Source organism: Sciurus carolinensis, chromosome 6, assembly GCF_902686445.1.
Source record: "Sciurus carolinensis chromosome 6, mSciCar1.2, whole genome shotgun sequence".
In the NCBI taxonomy this organism is placed as follows: domain Eukaryota; kingdom Metazoa; phylum Chordata; class Mammalia; order Rodentia; family Sciuridae; genus Sciurus; species Sciurus carolinensis.
The window spans coordinates 57,587,406-57,608,101 of record NC_062218.1 but is presented as its reverse complement, the minus strand read 5'-3'; positions in this window follow the sequence as shown (position 1 = coordinate 57,608,101).

Here is a 20,696-nt window from a genome sequence, read left to right as displayed (position 1 = left end):
AGTGCTCTGATGAGAGGAAGAATCATATTCTGGATTTAATTTGCTCAACTTTACATGATATGTGTAAGTGCTCCATTGGCATGATTTAGGTTGCTTGCTTTACACACTTGCTGTGTTGTAAAAGGTATGGTGGTTAATTCTATTTGTAGTCCTTTTAGTATTTCATGAAGGACTTTCATGCATCTTAGGTTAATCTGTTCAGTGTGTATGGACTCAATTCTGTGAACCAGATGAACATGAATTCAGTTCTGTGAACTCTTAATACATGGAAAACACAAGGTTGAAAGATGTGTAGAAGGACCAATAGTTAATACCAAACTAGGATTTGCATTTAAAATGCCAAGGTTTCTGGACCACTGGCTAACTACCTAGCACTGAAGGTTCATATTTGGAACTCAGCATTATGTAATGTTGATAATCACCAAAGATTGCACATGAGAAAAATTATAATACTGGGTTAAAAAAAGTTTAATTTAAAGATATTTCTCCTAGTTTTGTATATTACTACTTTTAGTTTTGAGTAATTGATTAATGCCTACATGAAACTTCTAAATGAATATTGATAATTCAGATGTGCAAAATTTTTTTTTGAAATCTAACAGGAAATATTCTTCCTTTTATGGCTCTATATCCTTGTGAGTTGGGAAAAAGAGAGCAAATTCCATTTTATGGAACTGTCACTTTATTTTTGTATAAAGATAAACCTTCATTTCTTTTGTTGACACTCAGAATAATCTCTGATCATATTATCAATTTCTCAGTTTACCAGGGATATATGGAGTGAAGTGAACTTCAGAGATGGATGTTTAGGATTATGTTATGACATTAGAAGTCAAGTTGATAAGAAACATTTGGAAGAAATTCTTGACAATGTGATCATCTTTAATAAATGATTCCTCCCTCACCTATTTTATATAAGAATGTCATTAGATGCATTCAGCTATCTGTTCAATAGACTTCCTTGTCAAACCCAGGACTGAAAGTTGTTTCTTGTCATTTTCATAGAACTTTGTACATGAACTGCCTTGCATTTCAGATGAGTTCATCAAATATTTAATTGAGTTATTCAAATTAATCAAACTCTAGATGGAGACACACCCAAAATCCCAAGTATTAACTATAAACCCTAAACTGAGTTCAAATTCTTAAACCTATCCCAAAATAGATTAAAATGAGTGTATTATCAAAAGGTAAATTAAACTTCTACAAAGTCTGCCCTTTTGTCACCATTCGCGGCATCTTAGGAGACTCTTCTTCCAGAGCCTTCCCCTTTCCTACACTATTGGTCAAAGCAGAAGTACAAGTTTGGATAAGGTTAGTAGGTTATGTACCACAGACCTGGATGAGAGACCAATGTAAGCAAAACTTTACCTAAAGAGACCTGGGGAGGAAATATAATGGCTTCCATTAATTGAGAACTTCTTAGGAAACAGATGTTATATTGAGTTATTTATAAATAACAAGCCCCACTGTTACCCACCACTTGGAGATGAGGATGGATGAAAAAATTGAGGGGTAGTAACTTCCCCAAGGTCTCACAGCTGGGGAGTGGCAGTGCTGGGATTTGAACTCAGGCTGTCTGGCTCCAGACTCACTCTCTCCACTATGCTGCCTCTCCATAGGGATTGTTAAACTTTCTTTCTCTTGTATAATGAATTAAGACTTCTCCCGTCTTTTCCATTCCCACTTAGAACTTGTTTGTCCTGCATTCCATTCTTAGCTCATTGGATAAATTATTCATAAAACCTATCCTTAAAACTACACTCTGAAATGAACAAGGGAAGCCAACAATACAGACAAGCAAACTGTGAGTTCTTCCTCTGATTATTGTTGAATTAGGATTTCTGCGATGGAGCCCAGTGCCAAATAAGTTGGGTTTTTCTGGACTGGAGATTGAAACCAGGGGCACAGTGCTACTGAGTCAGATGCCCTCTTATTTTTTTATTATTATTATTTTTTAATGTTGAGATAGGATCTCATTAAGTTGCTGAGGGCCTCGCTAATTTGCTGAGGCTGTCATTGAACTTGCCATCCTTGTGCCTCAGCCTCCTGAGTCACTGGAATTCCAGGGTGTATGCCACCACTCCTGGCTTAGTTTTCTTTTTCTTTTTTGATTTTTTTTTATTTGTTCTAATTGGTTTAGTTTCCTTAATAACATTTTGTTTTTAGTTGAGACTCTGGAGAATCAAAGCCATGATTCTCTTAACCAGATCCTCTTCTATATAATAAATACCTATAGAACACTTCTATGTTCCAGGCACTGTGTGGTCACTTAGATCATGAAATGAATGAAACTGACAAATTTGTCCTCATGGAGTTTGTATTCGTGTTAGATGGAGGCATCTTCTGTCCTTTTTTATTCAGATGTCTCTTTTTCATATTCTTAGTCCCTTTAGTGGGTAAAATGTAACAAGTTGCAAAGGATGAAGTAGCAATAAAAATATTATGACAGTGCTGGGGCTCAGAGGTGGAGTGCTTGCCTCGCTTGTGTGAGGCACTGGGTTCGATTCCCAGCACCACAAAAATAAATAAATAAAATTAAGGGATTGTGTCCATCTACAACTAAAAATTAAAAAAAGAGTATTATGGCAAAAACAGTCCAGTTCTCTGACTATGGAATGGCACTAGAGTACAAGATAAAATAAGACCCTGAGGGATCTCACATGTCAGCTTCTTTTTTTTTTTTTTTTTTTTTTTTAGTTGTAGGTGGACACAATATGTTATTTATTTTTTGTGTAGTGCTGAGGATCTAACCTAGTGCTTCACACACACTAGGCAAGTGTTCTACCACTGAGCTACAACCCCAGCCCCCCACGTCAACTTCTGTGTGTGTGTTAGTGTGTATTGCCAGGGATTGAACTCGGGAGTGCTTAAGAGCCACATCCCCAGTTCTTTTTATGTTTTATTTTGAGACAGGGTCTTGCTAAGTTGCTTAGGGCTTCGCTAAGATACTGAGGCTGGCTTTGAAGTTGTGATCCTTCTGCCTCAGCCTCTTGAATTGCAGAGATTACGGGCATGCACCGCCATACCTGGCTAATTGTAGGAATTCTGAGGCTGAGAAAATTTGAAGGAATGTGTGACCTGCCCCATAACATCTGTGTTTTAGACTTAAGATTGAGGGGCTAGGGTTGTGGCTTAGTGGTAGAGCGCTCGCCTGACATGTGTGAGGCACTGGGTTCCATCCTCAGCACCACATAAGAAAATAAATGAAAAAAAATATTGTGTCCCTCTACAACTAAAAGAAAAAAACAAAGACTTAAGATTGAGATCATACTTTGGAAACAAGGGAAGCAACTTGACTTTCCTTCACCCAGAGAAGTCGCAGATCTGGGTGTACGATGAGATGACCTGAGTGGGAACCAGTATGTTCCAGAACTACCTGTGAGTCAGGAAAGAAGAGACACGTTGGACAGCTAGTCTAAGTCACTAAAACACCTTCCTAAAACCACTGGGGAAAAAAGTTAGGATTCACTACATTAGTAACAAATAACTGTACTCATTTTAAATTGAAATCTTTTACCAATTTTCTGTTTATCTCTGATAACTCTCCACTGAGAGGAAATGACAGAAATCTTGAAATTTACATCTTTATTAGATGACTGCTTCAAAAGTCATAGTTTTAAACAAATGTCTTTGTTTTCTACAAAAGTGGGTGTATCCCACTTTGTAAGGGCTTTAACACATGATCAGAGCTTTCCAAAGTCATGAGGGACTGTTAGCACTTGTAACATCATGACTATAAGACCGAGACCAGAGCGAAGAAAGGGCTGGTAGCATGGTTTCCTGGCTTTTGTTGTTACTAGAATGGCCTCTTCCGGGTTGTGCTCCCTCTATTTCTAACTGTTATTATTTTTCTGTGGATCGATTGTGAGAGAACAAATGTGATCACTGGGTAAAGACACCCTGATGCAGTGTCTTCTCTGAATATTTCATTGGCCAGGCTGAGCTCCAGGTTGGTTATCCCATGGCATGGGAGCCTTTATGTGAAGTCGGCAGGGAAGAAATGAATCTAAAACATTACAGGAGTGTTGGACCAGCATTTCTAACATGTAGAGAGAAGTAACCTCAGAAAAAGACTATGGCAGAAGACTTGGAAAACCCACTATCCTATAATAATAATCTCATAACACTCCATCCTCTATAATAAATGAGTAAAATTATAGTTAGAAATTGTATTAGCACAAAATGACTGAGCTGGGTGCAAACTTCAATCATGCATCTGGTAGACCCACTTTCCTGAAGGAAAATGAGCCACTGGTCAAAGGAGGAATCTGTGCTTATATATGCTGTACTGAGAGGTGACGTAATTATTGACAGAGCGTGTCAATTTGGGCACTGAGGAAACAGGTTTGTGAGATTTTGAAATTTGTTTTTACTGGGCAATGTTTTTACTTGGGGAAGAATGGAGGGTTGGGGTTCAGTGTTCAGGCCTGATCTCTTTCCCTTCAGGGTCCCTTTGCACTGTCAGTGGAAAAGGATTTATTTGGGGAAGGATCAATGCTTTGGCTTCCTCCCAGAGATGGCCATTTTAGGATTGATGATCCCAGGGATTGTCCTGTCACTGGGAAAGGATGTATTGGGAAAGGACCAATGTTATCAATGCATTGCCTTCTTCCTCACTCCCTCTTCCCAGGCTGCACTATTTTGAGGTTTGTCATTTTCCATATCTTACAGATTGGATATTAAATGTCCCCTAAAAGCTCATTTTCTGAAGGCTTAGTCCCCAGCTGATGGTGCTATTGGGAGGTGGTGGAAACTTTAGGATGTGGGGGCCTTCCCTGGAAAGGCATGTAGTGACCCTGGCTCCTCCCGCTTTTCTTCCTTTGCTTCCTGGCTGCCAAGAGGTAATCAGCTTTGTTCTATCACACCCCTCTCCTCCACAATGTTCTGCCTCACCACAGGCCCGAAGTGACGGACACAAGTGACCATGGACTGAAACTTCTGAAACCATGAGCCAAAACAAATCTTCCCTCCTTTAAATGAATCTCTCAGGTATTTTGTCACAGTAAAAGAAATCTGAGTGGTACAGTTATCTGAAACAGGAGCACAGAAGAGACTGTAAGAAGGGAATCTGCACACTCCCATTGAATGCTACTTTAATTCCTCCATTTAAAGAACTTCAAGACATTTTCCACTGTGATAACTGCTGTTCCAGTCTAATTGGTTGATTATCAAAATTTGCTACCTACTCTAATTTCCTTGATAAGGAATCTGAAGGAATGGTTTCATGCCCATATTTGTCTCTCTGATAGCTACTATGTTGCATACATGTTTATCTTGAGTTAGGCCAGTGATTCCAATATAACTGCTTGTGATTATAATCCAGACCATGGTACCAAAGGTAAAGTACATGGTCCCAAAGGTAAAATACTTGCTGTATTTAGAATCAGGTAAAAAAAAAAAAAAAAATGCAGACTCTGTATGAGAAACTTATCACTCCAAAGGAAACCACCAAAGAATTTAGTCTAATGCCATTGCAAGTTGCATGTCAAAGACTTGAACTCACACAAAAGAACTGATATCTCATTATCTGCTAGAAGACAGAAAGTCAAGTCCTGTTCAGACCACTTACTCATGTGTGCTTCTGGACCCATTGCTATGGAGACAATAACTGGTCTTTTTTTTTTTTTTTTTTTTTTTTTTTTTTTAATCATTGGACTCTTGTGATAAAGAAAATGTAGTGGAACAGAACTCCTTAAACCATAAAAATAATTCAGTTAGAAAGACTATCATGAGCATCGTGGTCAGAGATTATAGAAGGGGAAGCAGCATTGTGATGCTTGCTCTTTACCAACTAACCAATCTGGTACTCTTGGCTCAGTATAGCCACCCAGCCACAACAAATCAGATGGGAGCCCATGGAATTGTTAACCAGGTCCAACATTCTGTATAGGTACTAGTTAATTCCTTATATGGGGACATGTTTCAGCATTTGCTTGCTATTCCTACGACCTCAATCTTAAGTCTTAGTTCTGAAATATTAGACAGCCTGGTTCCAGTAACACATATCACCTTTAGGATTTGACTGAATGCTACAGGAAAGTAAGAGAAGTCCCTGGAGTCAAAAATGAAGAAGGAAAGAAAAGGTAAGAGTAGCAAGGGCACTTGTGCAGGGGACAGCCACTCGGGTGGGAGCTGCCAGACTTGGTAGAGGCCAAGGTTTTCATGCTCAGAGCAGAGCTGCAGTATGCGGGGTGTGGGAACTCTGAGCCCTGAAGAAAGCCCAGTCCTCAGAAGGCTGAAGTCAAAGCACAAGGGTGAATGGGGAAATGTGCCTCTTGGTTTAAGGACCATACGGGTGCTTTTCTGTCTCGGTCTGGACTCTGGGGGAAAACCTTCCCCAGAGAATTGTAACCATGGGCCCATCACTACATTGATTCTAAGAACCCCAAACTGAGAATAAACACAAAATGGGGTGGGAGCAGTACTTTCCCTTGGGCAGCTAATAGAATCAATAGTAAAATCCACCTGCTATGGAGGCTATAGCTCTTATCCAGGTCTCTCGGGATTCCTCCAGCTGTTCAGAAACTTGAAGACAGCTCTCAGATTCCCCAACACTATTATACTCTCCAGTTCCGATGGCCCCAACTCTTTCAGCTAATTTTCACCAGTTTCTGGAAGTTTATCATCCTGGTCATTTTCTTCCATGTTCTCCCTAATATGCAAATGTTCCACTTAAAATGTGCCTTCCTCCTCCAGTTCAGATCTAAAGCAGCATTCTTGAAATCTATGTAACATGTAGAATAAAATGGGGAATGGGGGTCATGATAAAAATATAATAATAAGGGAATATAAAATCACATCACTATAATAATTTGTCAGTATGGTATTATTATAGTAGCAACATTTTTTCTAATGTGCTTTATGTGTCAGACACTATGCACGGTACGCACAGTGTCCATTTTAATCCCCATACACCCACAGACAGACCCTATTAATACCTATCTTTTTCAGATGAGAAAGCAGCTTAGCATCTTACCCAAGCAAGTAATGTGTACATATCCTACACCGGGACTAAACCCAGGCAGGCCTCCCTTCAATGCCCTTGCTTTAAACCCTAATACTGACCACCTTTAATATGAACGCCAGCAGCCCATCTGAAAATCCAGGGCCCATTGTCAGTAACACTCTCGGGTGTGTTGGTAATGCAGTAAAATCCCCAGGATTTTCATTTCTTTCACATTTAGATCCCAGTTATTCTCCTGAATTAGTTCTCCACAGGGGAAGGGGCCAAGGAGTAGGAAGACATGGGGAGGAGCGGACAGACTGCCAGAGCAAGGGCAAAGAGAATAGAGACTCCCAACACTGGACGTGACCGTTGCTTATTTCACAAGTATGCAGCAGGCCAGGCCAGGCAGGTGACTTACCAGTAGGATTTCTTCCAGACCTTAAAATATTTTGTTGGGTTTTTTTTATTTCTTACATGTCCTGGAGGAAACGGTGGATTTCTGAACGTCAACAGATTCCACGCTGCAGTTGACTCAAGAGCATCACCTTTGTTTTGCAGCTGCAGAGCATTTGCCTTTGGAAACACTGCCACCTGCTGGATTCGTGAAATCCGGCATGCCAACTTTCACGGTTTTCCAAAATTTTCATTTGTTGGATCCAACCCATGAAACTATTGTTCCAGAGTTTTGTTGGGGCGGGAGAGTGTTGTGGGAACAGGGGTTCGAGATGATTTCCTTGAGAGTCTTGTATTCTAGTATAAATCTTTCGGTGGATTTTATGGATTTTAAAAGCACACCTTCCAAAAAGCCTTAAAAAATGTGTTAAGGACCCAAAGTGATAATAACAGCAACAATAATGGTAAATATTATATCTAGTGCTTCCCATGTGCCAGGACTGTGCAGAGGACCCTGCGAACATTGCTTTTTACCACATTCACCACCACCCTATTGCTGGAGACAGAGGTGAATGCTGGGAACTTGAGGTTAAGGGAACAATTCCATAAAATGAGGCCACGGTGCTGACATCCACGTTTCCATCCTCCAAAGTCATTTTACCTGAAGTCCTGCTTGGCTTAAGTGGCTAAATGTTATATTTCATTCATTTGTTATTTTTAAGAGATGAAGATCTTGTGATGTTGCTCAGGCTGGCCCTGAACTCCTGGGCTCAAGCAATTCTGCTTCAGCCTCCCAAGTAGCTGGGACCATGGGTCCTTGCCACTGCTAAAGAATGATTTTAAATGCCTGGAACTTTATTGATGCAGAAAATTGAGAAACATTAAGTAGTATGAATGAAAACCTTCTTTTAACCTTGAACATTTTGGCCATAGAAATATAGTCTTTTGAGATTAGGTAATGCTTTCAAGGTATTGTAAATGATGTTCCAATTGCTCTATTGTCCTCCACTTAGAGAGTTGTTTTGAAATGTTTACAGCATGATCAAGTTCTCCTAAGCCACATCTGTGAAATTATCTGTGGAAAATATGCTTTGAGCAAAGTGTGGTTGGATACAGGAAACCCCTGGGCAATGGTTCCTTCCAAGAGTACATGTAGCTCAATGTCCATAGCAGCTCAATTCACAATAGCTAAGCTATGGAACCAACCTAGGTGCCTTTCAACAGATGAATGAGTTGAGCTTCCTACAGGGTGAGAGATAGGAATTTCATTTCATTTCATTTTGCTACATATGGATTTCCAGTTTTCCCAGCACCATTTGTTGAAGAGGTTATCTTTTCTCCAATGAATGTTTTTGGCTCCTTTGTCTAGAATGAGATAACTGTGTCTTTGTAAGTTTCTCTTTGTGTCTTCTATTCTGTACATTGACATACATGTCTGTTATGGTGCCAATACCATGTCATTTTTGTTACTATGGCTCTATAGAATAGTTTAAGTTCTGATATTGTAATGCCTCCTGCTTCACTCTTCTTGCTAAGGATTGTTTTGGCTGTTCTGGGTCTCTTATTTTTCCAAATGAATTTCATGATTGCTTTTTCTAGTAGTACAAAGAATGTCATTGGGATTTTAATAGGAATTGCATTAAATCTGTGTAATGCCTTTGATAGTATGGCCATTTGGTTAATATTAACTCTGCCTATCCAAGAGCCAATTTCTTTCTTTAGTGTTCTGCAGTTTTTATTGTAGAGGTCTTTCACCTCTTTTGTTAGATTGATTCCCAATTGTTTTATTTTATTTTTGAGGCTATTGTGAATGGGGTAGTTTTCCTAATTTCTCTGGAAGTGGATTCATCATTGATGTATAGGAATGTGTTTGATTTATGGATGTTGATTTTATATCCTACTACTTTGATGAATTCATTTACTAGTTGTAGAAGTTTTCTGGTGGAATTTTTTTTGGATCTTCTAAATATAGAGTCATGTAGATGGCAAATAGTGATAATTTGAGTTCTTCTTTTCCCATTCATATCCCTTTAATTTCTTTTATCTAATTGCTCTGACTTGTTTCCAAGACTGTGTTGAATAGAAGTGGTGAAAGAGGGTATCCATGTCTTGTTCCAGCTTGGAGGGAATGCTTTTAATTTTTCTTCTTTTAGAATGATCTTGGCCTTGGGATTAGCATATGTAGCTTTTACAATGTTGAGGTATGTTTCTACTATCCCTAGTTTTACTAGTGTTTTGAACATGAAGGGGTGCTGTATTTTGTCAAATGCTTTTGGTGCATCTATTGAGATGATCATATGATTCTTGTCTTTAAGTTTATTGATGTGATGAATTACATTTATTAATTTCCATGTGTTGAACCCAACTTGAATTCCTGAGATGAACCCCAGTTGATTGTGGTGCACTATCTTTTTAATTTGTTTTTGTATGTGATTTGCTAGAATTTTATTGAGAATTTTTGCATCTATGTTCATCAGGGATATTGGTCTAAGGTTTTCTTTCCTTTATGTGTCTTTGTCTGGTTTTGGTATCAAGGTGATGCTAGTCTCATAGAATGAGTTTGGAAGGGTTCCCTCCTTTTCTATTTCATGGAATAATTTGAGGAGTTTTGGAATTAGTTTTCTTTGATGGTCTTGTAGAACTCAACCAAGAATTCATCTGATCCTGTACTTTTCTTGGTTGGTAGGTTTTTGATGGTATCTTCTATTTCATTGCTTGAAATTGATCTCTTTAAATTGTATGTGTCCTCCTGATTCAGTTTGGATACATCATCTGTCTCTAGAAATTTGTTGATGTCTTTGAGATTTTCAGTTAATTAATTATTATTCTATTTATTTATTTTCTATTTCTTTTAGACCCCGCACCTAATAGAAGAATAATTAGGTCCAAATCTTTACCATGTCAGCTTAGGAACTGACTTCCTTAACAAGACTCCTAAAGCACAAGAAGTAAAATCAAGAATCAATAAGTAAGATGAATTCAAACTAAAAAGCTTCTTCTCAGTAAAGGAAGCAATTAGTAATATGAAGAGAGAGCCTAGGAAATGGGAGAAAAACTTTACCACATGTACCTACAGCAGAGCTTTAATCTCTTGGAGATGTAAAGAACTGAAAAAACTTAGCACACACACACACACACACACACACAAAACAAACAAACAAACAAACAAAAAAAAAAAAAACCCGATCAATAAATGGGCTAAGGAATTGAACAGACACTTCATAGAAGAAGAAACACAATCATTCAACAAATGTATGAAAAAATTTCAACATCTCTAGCAATTAGAGAAATGCAAACCAAAACTACTGTAAGATTTCACCTCACCCCAGTCAGAAAGGCAATTATCAAGAATACAAAGCAATAATAAATGTTGGCGAGGATGTGGGGGAACTCATACCTTGCTGGTGGAACTGCAAATTGGTGCAACCATTATGGAAAGCAGTATGGAGATTCCTCAGAAAACTTGAAATGGAAATACCATTTGACCCAGCTATCCATTCTTTGGTTTATACCCAAAGGATTTAAAATCAGCATAGTATGGTGATGCAGCCACATTAATGCTTATAGCAACTCAATTCACAATAGCCAAACTATGGAGCCAACCTAGATGCCCTTCAACAGATGAATGGATAAAGAAAATGTGATATATATACACAATGGAATATTACTTCACCTTAAATAAGAATGCAATTATGGTATTTGCCAGGAAATGGATGCAACTGGAGAATATCATGCTAAGTGAAATAAGCCAATCTCAAAGAACCAAAGGCCAAATGTTTTCTCTGATATGTGATGCTAATTCACAATACGGGAGTGGTGGCTAGGGAAAAATAGATGTACTTGGGGTTAGACAGAGGGGATAAGGGGAGGGGAGGATGTATGGGGGTAGGTAGGATAGTAGAATGAATCAAACATTATTACTCTATGTGCATATATGATTATACAACTGGTGTGATTCTACATTGTATACAACCAGAAGAGAGAGAAGTTGTATTCCATTTTTGTATAATGTGTCAAAATGTGTTCTACTGTCATATATAACTAATTAGAACAAATAAAATAAAAACGGATGGATAAAGAAAATGTACATATACACAATGTAATTTTACTCAGTCAAAAAAAAGAATGAAATTATGGCATTTGCTGGTAAATGAATGAAACTGGAGAATATGATGCTAAGTGAAATAAGTCAATCCCCAAAAACCAAAGACCAAATGTTCTCCCTGATATGTGGATGCTGACTCACAATAGGTGCGGGTCAGAGGGAGAGAAGAATGGATGTTCACCAGATTGAACAGGGGGAATGAGGGAAGGGAGGGGGCCTGGGAATAGGAAAGACATTAGAATGAATCAGACATAACTTTCTTACGTTCATGTATGAATACACAACCAGTGTAACTCCACATCATATATAATCACAAGAATGGGAAGTTATACTCTATGTATGTATGATATGTCAATATACACTCTACTGTCAAGTATAACTAAGAAGAACAAATAAAAAATAAAACAATAAAAAAATTTTAGTATGAAAAATGGTGGAATGAGACAGACATTACCCTATGTACATGTGTGATTACACAAATGGTATTAATCTACATCATGTACAACCATAGAAACAAAGTGATGTGCCCCATTTGTGTACAATGAATCAAAATGCAGTCTGTAAAAGATAAAAAAAATTAAAGAAGAGAAAAAAAGTAGGATCAAAATATAGATAACAGAAAAAACTTTTTTTGAAAAAGAGTTCATATGGCAACAAATGGCTGACTTTTAATTTCAGTGCAAATTCCTTGAGGCAGAGACCATGTCTACTTTGGGCACTTTTATATCTGCAGTAGTTGGCAAGTGTGTGACACACAGTAGGTTATCAAAATTTTTTGAAGAATAAATGAGTGAATGGTTGGGTGTCATGCTGCACAACTGTAATCCTACTGGCTTGGGAGGCTGAGGCAGGAGGATTTTGAGTTCAATGCCAGCCTCAGGAACTTAGTGAGGCCCTAAGTAACTCAGGGAGACTCTGTCTCTAAATAAAATATTAAGAAAAGACTGGGGATGTAGTTTAATATTTAAGCACCCCTGTGTTTAATCCCTGGTAACAGCAACAAAAAAGAATAAATGAGTGAATAAATTAGTGAAGTGTTATATCAGTCATTTCTCATGTTTGCCAACTTAAATGAAAAGCAATTTTTTTCTCCAAATGGTAATTCCAAACATGAATCTATAGAATAAATTCCCCTGATTTCAAAGGATGGCAATTTTTCTAACAGCCTGTAATCAGAAGTCTGCCTTAGGGATTGCTACTGAACTTATTTACACATTTTTTGGCCTTATTGGAACACAGAATATTCTATGAGTGACAGGAGGCCCTATTTTTTCTGAAGATTATGTTGAATATGAATATGTTATGAATATGTTACAGGGAGATTGATGGAACCTGAAAGTTAAATTTCAGCACAGTTAAAAGTTAGTGTAGGAATTGTGATAGATTGGTATCAAGAAATAATTAGAGGATGACGTTTCATTTTATGAGTTTCTTTCAGCAACAAATTATAAAATGTCAACACTTTCTTTTTCACTATTGTAAAACACCAGATGTCAGATTAATAGTTACCTAAAGATTTTATTCATTTACCAAGAAAATCTTAGAAGAGAGATCCAAGATGGCAGACTAGAAGAAGACTGTGTTCCTTGTCGCTCTGTAACCCCGTTTTCAAGCAGAGGAAAATTTTTTTCTGTGAGGCAGTCTTTGCTGCTCGTTGATCCCTTACTGTTTGCCCCATTTGTCCACCAAGATCACCCATAGTCTACTAGCATATTGACTACTTTTTGAGTACAGATCTCTCACTGACTGCAGCCTATCATCCACCATCTGCCCATTTGCCTGCCTCTTGCCTATCACCTGCATTTCACCTACCCATCACCCACTGCCCAAGGTCCACCTGCCAATCATCCACCCATAACCTGCAGACCACTCGCAGACAACCAGCCAATTGCCAGTTGCCTGAAAGCCCACTCAGGTTTGGTTACACATGGCTGCTGCCATTTTGTGACAACAGCCAGGACCTGCAGGACAGCTGGCTTGATTGTGCCCTGCCTCTAGGACCCCCTGGCTTAACCAACCACACCCCACATGAACTCAGTGCCCACACCCTGCACTGCAGCTCCCCATTTGCCAACATGTTTGGAAGCCAGTGCAGCCATCTTGGATTATCCTGGAAGCAGAAGCTACCATCTTTAGGTGGGGTTAATCACATCCTGAGACTCCTGCTGGAGACTGGAGGCTCATTGTCAGGTACCTTTCATGCATCAGGCTACTGAAGACTGGGAGGTTTAAATAGTGTATGATTGTTATTGTGGGAAGCCATCCTTATCTTGCAGAATCAGATGGTCCCCTGTCTAGTTCCCCTAAGAGGATGGCTTCCCTAACTCCACCCTATCCTGTCCATCACAGAAGAAGCTCTTCCCAGTCTTGCCCCCTTTACTGTATGTTATAAATAAAAGAGAGTTGGGTGACTCCATGCTGTTGTCGTTGTTAGAGGCCAGAGCTGGTATGGCCAGACCCATCATGCCCACGCTCATTTAAAAAGAGTATTTACTCTTGTGTGTTTATTGAGTAGATAAGTTTATGGGTAATTGACTGATAGACAGCCAACATCATCTTCCAGCAGTTAACCCTTTTCTCATCCATGCAGGACGTGGCTGAGAGACCCCACATTTGGCACCTGAACAGGGACTGTTCCAGAGGATTTTAGAAGAAAAAATAAAGGTAAGTTGTTGACCCCTTTCCCATGGGAAGCACACACATGTGAGTAAGTTAGTAGTAAGAAAGGAAAGGAAATATGATGTTAAACCTGGGGGATTTGCTCTCTATAGAGAAAGGAATAAAATTTATTCAGCTATATTCAATACTTAGAGTGAAAATTCAGTGGAAATAACATAACTCCTATAGTTCTTGAAATGTAAATGGAGACCTAGTCACTTTAAATACTGCAGACTTAATCAAGCATTTCTGTGACTGTATGAGGCTGAGAACTAACTTGGCTGAGATGTGTGCCAAAGTTTAGAATCCTGGGAAGAAAAGATCCTAATCGAAAATTCAGAGAAAATCTCTCACTTAAGAAGGGGAAATTCCTCAGCGAGTTTCCTAGTTTAATATGTGTGTTCCTGCTATGGCTCCCAGCCCTCCAGAAACAGCATGTTTTCTGTTCGGGGGGCAGGAAAGGGAGCAGCAGATTGGAAAAGCCTACTAAAATTATGGCTGCTCCCTGCCCAGGTATGGCTCTCTCCCTGCTCAGGCAGAACCCCTCAGGGTCAAACCTCTGGATGAGGGGAGAAATAGTACAGGGATTGGAAGCACTGTAAGAAAAATGTGGCTCAGCTCAGGTCCCAAGGCAGCTCCGACCCTTAAATCCAGGGGAGCAGGTGCTCAGGATGCCCAGTCTGAGTCGCGGTCCAACAACAGCACCCAGTAAGCTACTCCAGACATGAGACCTCGTGCAAGAGATTTTATTACGTGGACGACTAGAACATACGCTCGGGGCTGGAAGGAAAAAGAAATGGCATGGGCCCTTCTCCCAGATATTGGAATCTCCCGGGCTGGAAGGAACCAATAGCAGAGGAGAATACTTGCAAGCTGACTGATGAACCAGTGGCTAGCTAAGATGTTCACAGACTGACAAACTAGGATGTAACTTGGGAGGCAGGAAATGACTGCAGCATAAGAGGCGGGGAGAGCAGCTTTCAGACTGACAAGCTAGGTTGTGATGCAGCGGAAAGGGCAGGGGAGCAGCTTTTAGACTGACGGGCTAAGTTGTGGTACAGCGCAGAGGGCAGGGGTGCAGCTTTGTATTATAAGCACAATGGTAGGCTATGGGAATTTTAAAAACATGGCTAGGAGCACAGTTGAAAATGTAGGGAGAATTTGGACTGTAATAGAAACTTGCTTGTATTTGGACCAAGATGTTTATGGACTTTGGGAGATTTAATCATGGGACTTAGAAATGCTAGTAAGAACTTTAAGAGTCAGAAATATTCATCCTCCAGAACCTCTTTGTCTTCTAGGAACATATTTTAAAAGTTTTTAGTAGTTAGTCTTAAGCATTTCCCCATGGACAAAGAGATACTGAAGTGTGTGGGCAAAATTTCTATTCAGAGGACTGGAAGGCATTCAGATGTAGAGGAGGATGAGTTAGCAGGGGACCTCTGTAATTTACATTTGAAAGGTCCTGCTCCAGTGCCCCATCTTGCTCCTAGGGAAGAACATCAAGTCACAAGGCTAAGAATTCCTAACGCTGTTAATACAGCAAAGAAGGAATTAACAAAATTCGGGTTATATCCCATTTTTGAGCAAAATGATTCTCAAAGTTCTGAGGGACCAAAAAGAACTTATGTGTCTATTCCTTTTACAACATTAAGGGAGTTAAAATCTGCATGCTCTATGTATGGAGCAAACACACCATTCATACTAAGCCTCTTACAATCAATATGTAATGAGGCCCTACCACCTAACGATTGACTCCTGCTAGCTAGCTTCTGCCTTTCTGAAGGTAAGTATTTAACATGGAAACACAACTGGATAGAGCATTGTTGAGATCAGGCAGAAATTAATAAATTGAATGGAGTTCAGATTAACTTAGATATGCTTACTGGGTCAAGACAATTTGCTGATTTGGGACAACAATTGACTTAAGATTTGCAAACTTGTACTCAAAAAAGTGCATGTGCACAAAGAGTATGAAAAGAATTACCTGCCCAGAGAGAGAGAAAACGCTAGACCCCAGCCAAATTTGACAGGGTCCAGGAGAAATTTTTTCAGACTTTGTAGTATGTTTATATTGAGCAGCAAACTGTCTTGTGGATGATCCAAGAACCTCTGAGACTTTAGTTAGATAACTGGCTATTCTAAATGCTAATAAAGCTTGCAAATGACAGAAACTTTTAATGCCTTGCAACAGCCCAGGCAATTTACCCATTTTAGGAGTTTAAAATGTCAACTGCCTAGTCCAAAACCTTAGAATAATAAAGCAGTAATTTCCCTCCACCCTGTAGTTCTTAATCCATGTACTCTGTTATCTGAAATTCCAACTGCTGCTTGTTTTGAGGAACCAAATAGTGGATCTCAACTAACCTGAACAGTGTTGCCTCAAGGATTTGGAGATAGCTCTCACCTGTTCCAACAAACCCTAGCTAACGACTTAATAAAATAGGTATGGAAATATATTTAGTAGAAGGAAAAAATATTTCTGGGTAGGAAAGTCTTTGTGTGATGAAATAAATGAGGGTCTAAGTAAGGGCTAAGGAAGTCTGTGTGTAAATAAATGACAAATTTCAACAAGTTTGTGTGTAACTAAGTTGGTTATATGTATGTGAGACAATCAGTTAAAACTATTTAAGGTTTTTCCTAAGATCAAATACTAATAGATTGATATATACTAAAGTGTAATCCATATGTTAAAATGCCAAGGATTTCTTTAAAACACCAATTTACTCTTAAAATTATGTCTGTTCAGTTTTATTCTTTAGAACAATTAGTCTTAAAACTTAGGGTTTGTACAATTATGGTTAAACAAAAACTGTTGAGAGTATTGTACATTACAGAGTCTAAATTTTTCTTTAAAAACTACACCTAGTTAATATAAAAACATCTAGATAATTGTGCTATTACTCTTCTTTGTATATTAAATATGTTCATATCTTCCAGGTATACAAGTCTTTAAGTAGAAAATTTATCAAGCAGCTGTTCTCCAAACTAAACTTGTCTGTAATGGTAACTTTAAACTTAAAAGAATAGTGAATTTTCTTGGGGATTTATTTATATCATTTAATGTTCTATAACAGGACCTATTATCAATAGGATATATGTAAAATTTTATGTTACTTTCTACACTGGGATAAATGTAAATGTATTTCTTTTTTTTCCCCCTGTTTGCACCTTTTTTTTTTTTTCTTAATGTATTTCTAAAAGTTTGTGAGAGCCTGACTTGTTTAAAAGTTAATATCATGAAACATGAAAGCATTTTGCCACTTTGCTACACAAAAGGAAAGTTAAAAGCTTTCTGAGTCTCTCCTTGATTCATGTTTTAGATGTAATGTCATATTGTGTTGACTGATGTTCATGTAGACTCAGGAAACAATGTATGTGAACTTTGTAAAACAATGTTTAAAGAGGAGGCAGGGATCAGCTTCAGAACTACAATACTTAGAATTTGTGAAGAGCCCCAGTTACCTAAAATAAGGCTCTGCCTCCTACGTTTCTGCATGTTACAATGATTACAAGATAAGCCAGACTTCAGCTCATTTAAAGTTATATTCAAAAGATTTTTTTTGTTGTTGTTGTTGTTGTAAAATTACTGTGATCTCAAACAGGGGATATAATGCATAGCTCAGCCAAAATTCAAGATACCTAGTACACAATCTAAATGTTTTTACCGTTGTTAATTCCATTTTGTATTTTCCTTGTAAACACTATAACTGTTGCCTGATTAATGTTTTGCAGAAGTACTGCTTCAAGAGCAAACAACCTAAATTAATTTGAAATAATAAGGCATCATCTATAGGACAGATAAGATAATATAGACCCCAATTAAATAAAAGGAGGTAAATAACTGTAAAGTTATAGACATTGAAATTAAAGCTCAGTACTCTTACTTTATGATGAGTGAGACTGGCTTGCTGAATGTTTAAGATCAAACTTAGAGATGAAGACTAAAATAAAGGGGCCAAGAAAACCAGTATTTGACTCTTGCCCTAAGAGTCAGTCTGAATCCAGAGAATAAGAGAACTTCTCTAAGGAGCTTTGCAACGCTGGGTCACATGATCTCCCAATCAGGGAGATTGGTGAGACCACTACAGGAAGAAAAGTCAATCAGTGCACCTGCTGCAGAGGAGGGTCATTGGAAAAGGTAGACATCCCTGATGCTTCCAAGGGAAGCCACCTCATCAAGGAAGCCCTACCTAGCAAATGGCACTAAAGAAGCTAAAAAGCTGCTCTCAAGTTCCCCACAAGAGACCCCTGTGGGAACTCCGCTGAGTCTTAAGAGACAGGAACATGTCAATTCAAGCAGCTTGGTCTTAAATACCTATGAAAACAGTTAAAACCAAAACATAGCCATTCTTGGGCATTTAAAAAAAAAAAACAATAGTTCAATTTAACTTAAGATGTACACTTGTGTTAGCCCCCTAGAATAAGTAAAGACTGGAGGCTACAAAAGAGAGAATACTCAACATGTTATTTCTCATTCTCTAGCTGCTTTTGCAGTATTAGGTTATCCATTACAGATCAAAATTGATAATGCTCTGGCTTATACTAATTCTTCTTTTCAACAGTGTAAAACTGTTTCGTATAGAACAAAACCCAGGTATTCCTTATAATCCTCAAGGTGGAGCAATTGTAGAATGAGCTTATTTATCTATTAAGCTACAATTCCAAAAACAAAAGGGAAGACAAGACCCCATGAAATCACCTTAATCAGGCCTTGTTTGTTTTAAACTTTTAAAATTGTGATTCTGAAGGTCACACAGCAGCTAAGAGATATATGTCTTCTGCCATGACAGGTTCATTGGGTCTAGTTTGGGTGGAAAGATTTACAAAAAGGACAGTGGAAAGGATGAGATCCAGCAATAGTGGGGGTAGAGGCCATGCTTGTGTCTTTTCAGAAGGAGCATTCTACCCTATTTGGGTACCTGAACATGCCATCAAGCATGGAAGACCTGGAGCCAGGGTTCAAATGGTTGAAGATTGAACCAGAGACATCATCCCTGACCTCCAGGAAGAACGGGAAGTCAATGAGGAGAAGGAGGAGGAAGAACCAAGTGAACCAAACACTCCACCTGGCATCATGGGGACAAATGAGGAATCTGACTCAACAAGCTGAAAGTATGACTGAACATCAAGGAGAATTTACATCTCCAATCACAATGTTTGAGGCCATGTTAGCTCTATTGAGTTGTTAGGCTGCCATACCCTCAGAATGAAGAGCTGGGACCCCAAAGCAGCTCTCAGAACCAAGATCCAGAACCTCAAAAAAACTGCCCATCATTTGAATTTTAAAAATATTAAAAAGGGGGAGATGTGGGAAGTCATCCTTATCTAGCAGAATCAGATGGTTCCCCGTCTAGTTACTGTAAGAGAATGGCTTCCCTAATTCCTATCAGAACTCCTAACTTCCCTATCCTGTCAGAAGAAGCTCCTCTCAGTCTTGCCCCCTTTACCTGTGTGTTATAAATAAAAGAGAGTTGGGTGACTCCCTGCTGTTGCAGTTGTTAGAGGCCAGAGATGGTATGGCCAGATCTCTCACACACCCCTCTCATTTAAAAAGAGTATTTACTCTTGTGTGTTTATTGCATAGATAAGTTTATGGGTAATTGACTGATAGCCAACATCATCTTCCAGCAGTTAACCTTTTTCTCATCTGCGTGGGATATGGCTGAGAGACCCCCACGTGTTATAGCATAGATTGTTCTTCTCTTTGAGAAAATTTGTTTTTATTTCTTTATTTTTCTCACTCTATTTTCCTCTTGCTTACCTGCTTCCTCATAGTCTCTTTCTCCCTTTTTCTCATGCTAACAACCAACTTCTTTTGATTCCACTTTCACTCTTCCTATGATCTAGTACTTCTGTATACTCTTTTCTTATCCCATTAACAGTTACATCCTACACCCCTCCCCATCTTCTTTGTCCACCATTAGAAACTGCAAACCTCATTGCAAATCTATTTGTTATACTATAGGTAATAATTGAATTCATCCTCTGTTTATTATGACAATATTGTTAGCATCTTCATAGGGGCTATTTGGTTTAGGGCTGCATATTGTCTGTACTGGGTGCTACTAACATTGATCTCCCCCTTAAAGAAGAGGTTTTAGAAACCTTCAGGGATCCCTATAAGCCTACAGGGGGGAAAATGCAATACCCCAGATCTGCACTGCTAGAGGGGAAGATACATGAACAACATAAAAAAACAAGAGAAGAAAGTATTCCAACCAAACCAGGATTCTATATTAATAGAATCAAATGACAGCATGGTAGAAGAAATGTCAGAAAATGAGTTCAGAGGATACTTAATTAAAATGATTCACAAAGCAAAGAATGAGATAAGAGAGCAAATGCAGGCAATAAACAATCATTCCAATAAGAAGTTGAAAAAGCAACTGCAGGAAGCAAAAAATCATTTCAACAAAGAGATAGAGATTCTGAAAAAAAAAAAAAAAGAAATAGTTGAAATGAAGGAAACAATAAACCAAATAAAAAACTCAATGGAAAGCATCACCAACAGACTCGATCACTTAGAAAACAGAACCTCAGACAATGAATACAAAATATTTAATCTTGAAAATAAAGTTGACCAGAGAA